The 11,303-nt window shown below is 45.8% G+C and overlaps 1 protein-coding gene across 3 annotated transcripts in view; it reads right to left on the bottom strand.

The window, feature by feature from the left end:
- The window catches only part of BTBD9 (BTB domain containing 9), a 411,577-nt gene that overhangs the window by 43,775 nt on the left and 356,499 nt on the right, over positions 1-11,303 (bottom strand). The gene's annotated exons all lie outside the window — the stretch shown is intronic.

Here is an 11,303-nt window from a genome sequence, read left to right as displayed (position 1 = left end):
GAAGCAGCAGGAAAACAGACAAAACACAGCAAGGGAGCAACAGACAGGCACTTGGAAGCTTTCAGAGATTTGGGGAGGGGGAGCCCTTGCGATCGCTGCACCCCTGTGAAAGGAAAGTCCATAAATGGGGACCCAATGTCACGGGTCAGCCAGCAAGATGGGCAAAGTTCATAGCGGATCTGGAGGTGTGGGTGAGCCATGACCAGGATGAGCCTGGCTTGGCAGCTCCAACAGGCCCAAGAACCGCACATACAACAAGAGAGTCCGAGAGAAGAAAGGCTAAGATCTAGGGGTGATGCCAAGATTTCTGACCTTGGGAAAACAAGTATTAAAACTCTCAAAGCTGAGATGTGGGCCAAGAACACGTAAATCTCATGGTGCTTGTTCAGGTGTGAGGCCACATGTGTACACGTGCACGCACACACACACAGAGTCACACAGTTCCCTCCCCCGACATAAGGGGCTTCTGAAGCCATTTGTGGTACCACAGGGATCCAATTAACCACCATCTCTCACAAACATTAAAACACTAGTTAGACATGAAAAACACTGCTGTGGCCCATCAAAGGCAAGCTACAGCTGACAGAACAGCCCTGAATAAAACAAAGACCTAAAGACGGCGGGGCTGCTCTGGAAGCAATCGACTTTATAACCACAATTTGACCCAGGATTTTACGGCTGAGATGAGCAGAGGTTTGGGCAGTGTGAGGCTGACTACTTAACAAGTGTGTCCTGGAGTGGCTTTCTTGTCCAGCGTGTACCTCAAGTGTCCCCTGAGCCAAGTCACTTAACAGGGAAACCAAACGCTCTACTGCAAGGAGATGCGGAATATGGCCCCGAGTGGGGGGTCAGGGAGTCCCTTTCTTCACGTTCTCAAAGAAGGCTGGCATTCTGATTTCTCTCCAAAGAAGACCTCTTTGGGGGTCTGTGCCTTGAAGTCCTGGCTAGAGGCATAAGTGTTGTCGCTTACTGTTGTTTTAAGGGCACGTATTTATTACATAGTTCCCAGCTTCTGTTCTTCCACTCCTGGCTTCAGATTCCTCAGATTTCTAATCCAGAGGTTCTCCAAGGACTTAACAATGAGCCTCTCGAAAATGGCTGGAGAACAAAGGGCCCTGTGGTATGCTCCAGAGCCCTAGACACACACATCAGCGACTGTCCTCGTCCCTGCTGCTGATGGGCAGGAGGAAAGGAAGGGGATGGACGTCACGAGGTGGACGAAAGAGAGGGCTGGCTGGCCACAGTGGCAGCCAGACTTAGCTGGCTGAGGAACTGGTTCAAGAGTGCTTCAGAAGAGACCAGAAAGTCCTCTGCCTAAGGTCACAAGTCCCTGTCTAGGAAGCAAACAGGGAACAGGGGACCACTTTCCTCCGTACTTGTAGCTCCTCCTGCTGACAGAGGAGAGTGTCCTCAGAGTGTCCTGCTCTGCGAGGGAGGGCGTGATAGAGAGGGCTGGCAGGCTTTCCATGCCGAGAACCCAGGCAGGCACCTTGAGACTGATTAGTGGACAGACTTGAGAAAGTGATTCTGTTGCAATATGGCACTTCTGGAACCAGATGTATGTGGTACTTTGCTCAGAAGGAGCCCTTCTGCCTTGACTATTGGGCCTGTGGCTGTCCAGCTTGCTGCCCCAGGGCACTAGAGCACAGAGTTAGAGTTTCTCTTGCCCTCCCTAAAGCCCCCCCACTGCTCCCCCACCTCAGCTTCTCACCTGGAATACGGCTATCGCTCTAGGGTAGACTTGTTAACCCTCGTCTCTAACTGCTGCTTTTCTTGTCTCCAGTCTCTCTTACTGCTAATTCATGGTCTGTCTGTCCTAGGTACAATCTACCCCAAAAGGCACACCCTTAGCAGCTCTCTCTTCTGCCTAAGAAGAGAATAAGGTTAAACTCCCCGGCATGGCGTCCAGGGTCTTCCACAATCTGGTCCTAGTTTGTCCCTCCAGCCGTCTTTCCAGCTTGTTCCTGTGGACATGTGATACTCCAGGGGCAGCCCAGGGCACACTACTGGACAAATCCTCCTCACTCCTGAAGCAAGAAGGGGCAGTTCTGGGCCTCCCAGCCCACAATTCGGTTAGGCCAAACCAGGTCTAGTTATCTGAATGCGCCAAGCTGTGTCACATCTCACGTATTTGCACATGCTGCTCCTTTTGCCTCGTGTGCCTCCCAGTGCCCTTGTCCACCCCAGATGATGCCCAGGCTGGCATCCGGTTACCTTTCAGGATTCAGCGTCAGTGGTATTTCCCCCAGGAGAACTTTCTCGACTGTTCATACTGCACTTACTGATTTCTGTATCTGTCTCTGGACCAAAATGAGCACCGTACACTTAGGAACTTAAAAAAAAAAAAAAGTGGCACAGAGTCGATGCTCACTAAATGTGTGTTAAAGGTATGAACAGAACATGTGAATACCAACCTCTGGGGTTCACAGAATTAGAGTCTCTTTTCCATAAGACAGCTTTGCATACATTTAAAGATCATTATCAGGGGCACCTGGCTGGCTGGCTCAGTTGGTAGAGGATGCGACTCTTGATCTGGGGGTCATGAGTTCAAGCCCCATGTTGGGCACAGAGTGTACTTAAAAAAAATTTAAATAAAGATCATTATCATCACCTCACAACTCTCTTGGTCTCGTCTTACCTGGGTCTTGTTTTATCCCTGGTTCCTTCAATGGACCACCCCTCACACCACCTTCCTGGACTCTCATCACCTGGTCATTTGCAACGTCCTTCTTTAAGCATGAACACATGTGTCCTGCCCAACACAGAGCACAACAGGAAGGTCGCATGGGCATATGGACATGGGGCAGCCAGGGTAGACTAGGACTGCCCAAAGTTTAGAGCAGCCTCCTCCTAACTATTAGCTAGTATTGAGTTTGTGGCCAACTAAAACCACAGCTTTTTTTCCACATAAACATCTCTCAAGCTTGTCTGCCCCCCTACTGTACTTGTACAATTGATTTTCTGAACCTAAATGGAGGGCATCACATTTATTCCCATTAAATCCCATCCTGTTGGTTTGGTCCCACATTAGAGGCTGGAGAGGTCATTTTGAATGTCATGTCTGCCCTCTGTCTTCTGTCAAGGCATTGATTAAAACAGTGACTGTTTTTTCGATTACCAGGACTGAGGACAGAGTCAGAAGGTACATATCAAGAGCTCTTTCTCTCCTCTCCCCTGTCCCCACATGGGCTCCCAGTCCAGTCCATCAGCAGTCTGTTTTACACAGCCAACCACTCCCCACCAATCCCCCTGTCACCACTCTAGTCCAAGACCCTGTCTTCTCTGGGTTATAGCAACAGCCTCCTTATTCATCTCTCAGTTCCATATTTATCTCCCTCCAATTCATTTCCCACACAGCCACCAGAGTGATCTTTAAAAAGCAGAAATCAGCTCATAGCACTCTCTTGCCTGAGACCCTACATAATTCCCCTCTGCTCTTAGAATGAAACCCATACTCCTTATCAAGACCTGAGGGTCATATACAATCTGAGAGGCACTGGCCTCTCCATCCCACCTTGCACTGTCCGACTCCTTCCCTAGGCTTCAGCAGCACACACACCAAGTTCATTTCTCCTTGATGGTCTTAAAGTTCCCTGATACTCTCTTTCCCCAAGACTTTGTAAGGCTGTCTTACTATATCACTAAGCTCAAATGTCACTTTATCAGAGTGGCCTTTATCCGAGCTCAAGTAGCTGCTTTTTGCCTACAAGAGTCCCATTACTATCTATTTATCCTCCTGTTTGATTTTCTTCATAGCACTTATCAGTAGTTGAAAGTTCCTTATTTATCTGGTATTGCCCATTTCCTCCTTGCGAAGATGTAACCTTGATGAAAGTAGGTATCTTGTCTGCCTTGTTCAGTGCCTGTCACTCAGTGGATGCTCAGTTTATTTGTTAAGTGGATGAATAATAGTCAGAATTATGAAATCAGGAGAAATGAAATATATTTGTTATATGTATTAATAAAAATCACGCTTGGCTCTATTCTTACCACTGTTATTATCAACTTTGGTTTGTTATCAATATTTTATGATGCCGTCAAAGAATCAAATAGAATTACCAGCACGGAGTTAGGCCAGACAATAATTGGTAATAAAAATGCATTATGTGGGATAACACAGACATGCTACTTTAAAACCATGCACTCTGAGAGACCTCTAAGATGCTGGTGCAGAATTAACATGTCACATGTAGTTCTGTGGTTACTGGATTAGATTGTTTTTATATCAAAAGGGCCATTTTTGAGGGCTATTGCTCAATCAGGTCAAATTCATGTAAATGCCTCTAATCCCTGCATTTATATATACTTATTCTAGTGTAATATTAGGGGCAAGGATCATTCTGATTTCAAAATCTGAATCTTACTGACTTAGAATCCTATTCACAATGGCGGTATAAGACTCATACTGTTGACCTAGAAGCCAGCACGTCAAGTGGGCTATCAATGGGGCTGGAAGGGCTTACCAGGAGCCTAGCAGCTCACCCACCCCAGTGCCATTAAGCCAACCCTCCTGAAGGCTCCACCGGCTCCCAGGGATAAGCTATGGCCCAGCCACATGTGAGGAAAATAGGACCATTCTTTTTACTATGTCAGCAAGACCCTCCTCTCACCCCAAAGGCCCAGAATGAGATCTCTGGATTCATACTCGTAAATTAAAAATGTATTAGAGGTGCCTGGGTGGTTCAGTCTGTTAAGCGTCCGACTCCTGATTTTGGCTCAGCTCAGGCTTGCTCCTCTAGCACTCTCCTCAGCCTGGACAGACGAGACTGCCTTCGCCTCTGGTGTTGAACTGGTGCTCATGGCTCCAAGACTGTTTTCTGAATGCTTCTAGCTGAAGCTATTTATATACCACTAATCACTGGAAGGTATAAAAGGGGCTCCTCTCAACAAATATTTGAGCATGAGGGGATATGCGCTCCACATGGAACAGGCCTCTTGCCTAAGCTGAATCCCTTTAGCAGGAAAGGAGGGTGGAAACTAGAGAAGAATGGCCCAGACAAGTTTTTACCACATCCCCTAAGAAACCCGAGATAAATAAAGATTCTTAAACAGAAAGAGATAAAAGATACAAGAGAGATGTAATGTAGCATAGAGCTCTTCCCAGAAGGTCTCCCTCCCCCTTCTGTCATTGGGCTCTGAGCTGCAATTCATTTAAAGAGGCCTTTTTCAATGAGTCTCTCTGGATCACAGATTACTATCACATAAAGAGGTCAGGCTTCCTCCTAACGCCCAGTCTAAGTCCTGCCCACTTCAGCAGACTCTTCCCAGGGCATGGCTGGCTCACTCCAGGGAAGCATGAATCCACCCACTGAGGAGCCTGGCCAAAGGGGTTCTTAATTCAAAATCTAGGCAGGCTGGTCACACCTCCTTGGATGGAAGACCTCTTCTCTCCAGATCTGTAGAAGGGCTCAAGTTTTTGGTCTTCAAGTCAGCAAGAATTTGGTTTGGATCAGTTGAAATCTCATTTTCCGCTCTTCCCTAGTGATAACCTGTATCTAATTCACTGTAAGTCTGAAAAATCCACGTTACTGTTCCATTCAAGAAAACTGCCCCCAAAATATAACCACTCATTCATTCATTCATAGGTTCATTCATTCATTTGCTCATGAATCATTTCTAGGCTTCTCCCACATGTCAGCCTCTGTGCTGAGTTTTGATGATTCAAAAATAGATAAGACACCGTCCCTGACCCTTGAGCAGTAATCGAACAGACCTGTACATATATCACAGACCGGTCTTTGGGGCAGAGAATTAATAGCTATAACCAAAGCCTCAACACCAGGAGTGGGGTATTCCAAGAAATGCATGGAATCCCCTTAACCCCATTCTGTGACATCTGCCACAGGGCTATGCAGAGACCAAGGGCTCAATTAAAAGTGTCCTACAGTTTAAACACGGCTACCGCGCCATTCACGTGGCTTCACTGTGTCTGCCCTGTGCCTGCCAAAGCCTTTCAATTCTTACCTTTCGGCAGACAGAGCCTAACGCGAAGCAACGGCCCTGCTCCTAAATGACAGAAGAGCGCGCTCGGAGGGTGGATGACCTTTGTATTCACTTAAACAACTCAACCTTTCTCAACCAGAACAGTCATCCGCCTCCGCCTGCTTGCGAACCTGAATTCGCCTGCCACATTTGCATGCATAATGTGCCGAAAAGCCTTCTTTATCATGTTTACTTCTATGTTTCTTCCCAATGAAATCACTGAAGGGCAAATTTGATTTTCAAATCAGTTTTAAAACATCTGCCTTTGAAAAAAAGTGAGAGTGAAGAGATAAGGCTTTTAGATTACAGGCAAGGGCTAATTATTTTAACTGATACCCCTGTGTCTGGGCTAAAAATACAAATGTTAAAATATTTTTAATGCATAGCCACCATCTAATGGGTGTTAATATTTCATTAGGGAAAGGCTTCCAGTCAGGAGGTGTGTACTCAGTGATTGCTGAAGGAAGAGCCTAACTTCCTGACCCTTCTTTCAACACGAACTCATCGAACCTTGTGCTCGAGCACTTCTGTTCGTTGTCTTGCATGAGTAGGTTTCTTTCAAATATAACTTAACTATATATCTTATGACTTTCAAGATCTTCAGGAAGCTCAAGGTATTTAGTATACTTCAGGGTTCTTATGTATTTTTTTTTTTCCACTTCCGAACAAGAATATCTGAGCTTGCAAGCTTATCTCTAGATGAGGAGCTCTTTGCTGTTTGGGGCCAGGTACGTGACAATTAATGATGCTCTCCAGAGGCTGGTATGTGACAATGACAGCTTCCAGGGGCTAGGGAGATGAGAGAGAAGCAGCTGTGGGGTTTGGTTCTACCTCCTATGGAAGAGTTTATTAAAGTGCCCATATGTATCTTATATGTGTAACATATATGTCTATCAGTGTCTGTATATCTGTCCAGCCGACACACAATCTTAGGACTTTAGAACTGTGGTATGCCAACTTCAGAAGGAGCCTTAGAGAGAAATCTATTATATCTTATCTTTTACATAAGTACTTTACATTTTTGTTGGTAAGATAACAATACGCTGGACTATTTTAATAACGAGAGCTCTCAGAGCCTGTAAATAAGCCCTGTTTTAGGGATGGTGTCTTATAGATGTGGACCCAGAGGTGCAGGCAGAGTAAGGACTTGGCCAAGGATACTGGGTCCGTCAGTGGCAGAACTCGGGCTGAGAGTCAGGCCTCCTCATTTCTAGTCCAGGTCTTTTTATTTTGCATTTTCCTTTGTTCATGTGCAGTTAATGTTGCCATACTACCCACTTTTCTTTCCGGTGGTGAGGTCAGGGTGAGTACTTCAAGAACAAAACCACTAGTGTAACGGCTGAGATTAATTTTACATTAAGCATAATTCCAACATAGGTTTTCACTTTTATCCATCTGCACGTTATTTCATCCCCTAGCCTGTACCTTCCTTGGGGGCCGGGCTCCGACCTCTCCCCTACCCCAGGGCCTGGGATGCAGCTGAGGAACAGGAAACTGCTCCCCCACAGGCTGCCTGCACTTTGCGCTCTTGGTTGTCCTCTGGGGCAGCCAAAATGCAAGCATCAGCGCACTCCCTTGGGCCCCTGACTTTTGTGGTCAGGCGGATTCCTGCCTGGCATAGTTCCCACCTCCTAGTAGGCACTTCAGAAAAATGGGCTGCATGAATGGATAAAGGTCTGCACGGGCTTCCTGTTCGAAACAAGCGAGTCCTGAAAGAGGGTGGGCAGGCCTGAAGGGCGAGAAGAATGTTCCCTAATGTGAAGCCAAGGGCTGACTACTCTTCCCCAGCCCTAATCTTTTAGGAAAAAACCTTCAGGCCTGACACACAAATGCAGCTGCAAAGGCAGAAATGATTCTGAAATCTGAGCCTGGTGAGGAGGACTCGGTTTTGGCGTGAACTTCATTTGGCTCTCAGCACTCCCGGCTGAAGCCTAATAGCTGAGGTCACTGTTCTCAAGGTTTAAGATAGAGACGCCCAGCAAATGGTCCCAGACCTAAGGTGCGCGTCAGATGGAAAGGCCCCTAGAGAACAAATGGAGAGCAGGTAAAAAAAATAACATGATAACCAAGATGTCTGTAACCAACACTTGCTATTTGTATGGAAATGTCTGTTTCCTCCAAAGGTTTTCATATGTGAGTATTCCTTTGACCCTCAGATCTTCCCCTTTTGTGCCATGGCTCTCTCTGGCAGTCTGGTGAGGCCTCTGAACCCCTTCCCAGAATGTTTTCGAATGCATAAAACCAAACATGCAGGGAAACCAACGGTACAGAAATACAATGCTGTCTACAGAGCCTTTGGGCAAGATGACATGGAAAGGCCCCTGGCTGGAGGCAAAAAGGACTGTCTCATCACTAGCCATAATTGTGTGACACAGCATAAGACTTCAGAACCTGGATGGAGCCTGAGACTCTAGATCTCCTTCTATCAGGATCCTCATTTCTCAAGAAAACCTAAGTTAGATGTTCTTACTGAAAGGAAAGGAATGTCTCATTTAAGAAATAATGATGACAACAGGTTTTATATTGCTTCCCTATGTCCTTTCCCCCAGACCCCCTTTGGGATTTGCTTTTCCTCCTTAGCCCTCCTTTCTAAACAGAATGGGTACCAGGGATTGGCAACACTGGTACAAATTTTAGGTCCTCTTTGAAAATACAACTCTGATTTTTCCATAGCCCCTCCCCTTTACTTTACAGTGTAGTAAAATTAACAAGTCATCTGACCTATACATTTTTTAAAAGATTTTATTTACTTATGAGAGAGAGAGAGCAAGAGCAAGAACACGAGCAGGGGGAAGGGCAGAGGGAGCAGGAAAAGCAGACTTCCCCTGAGCAGGGAACCCGATGTGGGACTTGATCCCAGGACCCTGCATGACCTGAGCCAAAGGCAGACACTTATCTGACTGAGTCACCCAGGTGTCCCTGACCTATACATTTCTAAAGGAGAACACTGGTTTGTAACATCGTTTCGAACAACTTAGAAAGCCACCCTCAACCTGAAATCTAAATATCCATTATCCTAAAGGCAGCTAAGGAGTAACATTCAAGTCAAATGTAGGGCAAACCGCTTCTGTTCTGAAGGAAAGACCTTCACTTCCATCACGTCTGCCAACATACGATGTTCCATCTGTAGTGGGGGGTCCCCATGCAGACTTCCTACGTAAGAGGATCACTAGAACTATAAATCCTAATTTAATTAAATCAATCTTAGTAAACCCCCAAAACAACATGCTAGGCTAGAAATCAAATCCCAGTAAACAACTGGAAAATGGGCACCAAATAATATTAGGACTCCAGAGATTTTGGCAGAAAATGGGTTATTCTATTGGTTCTTGATTAAAACTCTGCTTCCACCTGGGTCAGGGCATTTCATGGGCACACTCAATTCAGTTCCACTTGGAGAGTGTCAATGGGAGGCCCTGTGGGAGGAAGCAAACAAAAGCAACAGTTCCCCAGACCCCAGAGCCACTGCAGTGAGTGTATCTGGATTCAGATCAGAGAAACAAAGAGCTACGAGAGTATGGCCCTGCGAAATGGATCAGAAGCACTTTCTCTGAACAACACAGTAAACACCAGGGTCTGCAGGAGGCCTGGTCTCTGCCCAAGCACACACTTCTCCCAACACCTCATTGATCAGCAGTCTAACTCTATAAAAGTACGACTCGTTTGCTTTTTAGTGCTAATAAATTGTCTTCATAAGCCGCACACTAGCTCTTCTGTGATTTGGATGAATTTTCAAGCAGACACGAGAACTAGATAGTCGTCTGACTTCAGGATGGGGCCAAGGGCACACTTGGAAAGAGTCAGCTGATAGGAGAGTCTCTTTTGACGTGCATGTTGTTTTTGAGCCAGACGCCCGGCAAGGGGTCTAGCTTCTTTCTTCTTCAGCACCCCACACGGTGCTCTGCATACTGAGGATCAATCTATCATTCTGATGAGAAAATGCAACCTTCTGTGACAAAAGCCAATCATCTTTTAAATGGGAGGTCAGTTCAGGCAACTTCTGCATCTTAGTAGCTATGGTTTACCCATATCTTGGTGTTAGCAGGTTAGACGCACTGACGCGCCAGGCAAGAAATCGAAGGGCAGCTCTGTGACAGATAAATGGCAGTGCCCAACGATCATGGAGGTACCAAGGAGCCCATCAACATGATTCAGAAGACTTCCCCGAGAGCACAAAGTCAACAGCTGCTGGTCTTGCTTAAGCCATCTGATGGGGGTAAGTGGTTACCAAGAGGCCTACAGAAACGGATGAATGAATACATAACATAAACAGTACCTCAGAAGGGGAGAAGCCTGTCTAATGAAAATGCAATCTTAATTTATTATAGGAACACAATGAATTTTATGGTGTTCTGAGCATCTAGGGAAAGTCAGGAGATGACTTTCAATAGAGGTGGGGAGGACTTCATTGCAAAGCTCGAGTCCATGGCTCTTCTGAAAGTATTTCCCAGTGATTAAAAAAAAAAAAAAATCATGGCTAGAATGTCATCCAATCTTGACAGTGTGTGACTCGAGAGAAAAGTACATGGCATAATAGCCCTCTTCCTCTCTCAGGGAGGAGCACCGAGTCATCTAGGGTGAATTCACTTTATACCTAAGATGTAATCTCTTATAGGAAATTTAAAACAATAACTTGAGACTTGGCAGTTTTATCATCCAAGCTATTGAGCTAAGCTTCAAGCTACTAATCCCCCGAGGAAAAGCATAGCCAGGAGACAGCTAAAATAAGCTTAAGAGTGTATATAGTCATTTTATTATAAATGGCTACTTCAGAATCAATCTGTGTTTGATTTTGACTCGTTCAAGGCAAGATTAGCCAATACACATTTCGGACACACCTGGAAAACAACCTGTCAATCTACCTGTGAGAAGAAAGATGCCTCTGAAAATTCATCGTATTGGTGAGGGGAGAAAAGGAAATCACCCACATTTTGGCTATTGCTAAAAGCTGAGCAGAAACCTCCTGTTATCAAGGATAAGTGGTAAATTACTGCTTATTATAGGGTATTACACAGTTTACAGAAACTGCAAGTGCTCATTACAAACGGCACATCACACTTATCTTATCGTCAGAGAGGGCGGCCAAAGCATGGGCACAGGCGTGCGACAAAACATGCTTCGTTTGCCAAGCCTCCCTGTGGCTGAGGTTATTGTTGCCAATACAAAGGTGACAAAGAAGTGGACTGGCTGAGCATACAGGCCGTCTTCCCGCCGCCTCCGGGAAGATCTGTGCTCAGAGACGTACTTGAACTTCCCTCCGACAGGCTGAAGGAAGAAGGGGTGACATTTATTTATCCACCGAGACTAAGCCCACTTCCCTT

This window comes from Lontra canadensis, unplaced genomic scaffold (assembly GCF_010015895.1).
Source record: "Lontra canadensis isolate GAN:19392208 unplaced genomic scaffold, GSC_riverotter_1.0 scaffold23, whole genome shotgun sequence".
Taxonomy (NCBI): domain Eukaryota; kingdom Metazoa; phylum Chordata; class Mammalia; order Carnivora; family Mustelidae; genus Lontra; species Lontra canadensis.
This window is presented reverse-complemented; position numbering and strand designations above follow the sequence as displayed.